Raw genomic sequence first — 1463 nt, 5'->3', positions numbered from 1 at the left:
TTCAAGGGGAGTTGGGATGACCACTTACCTCTTATAGAGTTCGCATACAATAATAGTTATCATTCCAGCATCGGGATGACACCTTATGAGGCTTTCTATGGGAGAAAATGTAGATCCCCCATTGGATGGTTCGAGGTAGGTAAGTCAGGGTTCATTGGACCCGACTGAGTACAGCAGACAGTGGAGCAGGTCAAGCTCATACGGGAGAAGTTGCTAACAGCTCAAAGTCGACAGAAGTCATACTCAGATGTGCGACGAAGGGACTTAGAGTTCTACGTCGATGACTGGGTATTCTTAAAAGTCTCGCCTATGAAAGGAGTTATGCGATTTGGAAAAAAGGGAAAGCTTAATCCAAGATTCATTGGGTCATACCAAATCCTTCGTAGGATAGGACGAGTGGCTTATGAGTTAGAATTGCCTTCGGGGCTAAAATCTTTCCATCCAGTGTTCCATGTATCGATGCTATGGAAGTGTGTAGGAGACCCTTCTCGGGTTGTCCCAGTTGAGGATGTTCAAATTACAGAGGAGTTGTCCTACGAGGAAACTCCAGTTGCTATATTAGATTGGCAGGTCCGTAATTGAGGGCCAAAGAGGTGGCTTCGGTTAAAGTATTGTGGAGGAATAAAAATAGAGAAGAGGTGACCTGGGAAGCTGAGGATGGCATGAGGTCCAAATATCCTCACTTGTTACATACCCCAGGGTAATGTCATATCAGTTTATATTAGGGCAGTAAGGTAAGATACCTATATATATATACTATTGCTTATTATTATTGTGGTTGTCATTGTATATCTGCTCGCACTGTTGTGGTGGAGCTATAATGCTTAGCTATTTATGTTGTCATGTGAGACGCCTAGGTTAGAAATTTTGCATTTCAGGTTCCTGGATAGTGACATTTACAAAGGATACACTGCCTAAATTTTGGCAACTGCTAAGGACTGAACAGTGTGACTCAGATTTTTCATTCGGGGACGAATGTTTCTAAGGGGGGAAGGATGTAACACCCCGACTTTTCAAAACGTCTAAATTAACTCGTATCTTCGTGGAAAGACAAGGAGGTTGAGTAATAAATTAAAAATGATTTGTTATGTGATATTTTAAGTGTTCAAGTGTTGTATCTCAAGTTTTTATGTTAGGTAAGTGGCAAAATAAAAGTTGGCGAAAGTTACCGTAAATTCCTTTTTAAAGATTTGTCTAAAATTTGAGTCAAATGTCTCAGATGTTTCCTCCCAATCTATTAAGATTTATGGTCCTCGCGAACTATGAAATCAAAGTTCTACGAGTCTAGTTTCCAACGCATCAAATCGTTTGTTCAAACGACTTCAGAATAGACAGATATTCACATTTTCGTGGGATTGCACAAGCAGGCACGTGAGATGGGGCCCTAAGTCGGTGGAATGTTACATATATCTTCTCCTTCGACCTTTTTCTTAATTTTTAAGCTAAAAACCAGAGAAATTAGA

Source organism: Solanum tuberosum, unplaced genomic scaffold, assembly GCF_000226075.1.
Source record: "Solanum tuberosum cultivar DM 1-3 516 R44 unplaced genomic scaffold, SolTub_3.0 scf00024, whole genome shotgun sequence".
Lineage (NCBI taxonomy): Eukaryota > Viridiplantae > Streptophyta > Magnoliopsida > Solanales > Solanaceae > Solanum > Solanum tuberosum.
The sequence above is the reverse complement of the archived record's forward strand: the minus strand, read 5'-3'. Positions refer to the sequence as shown.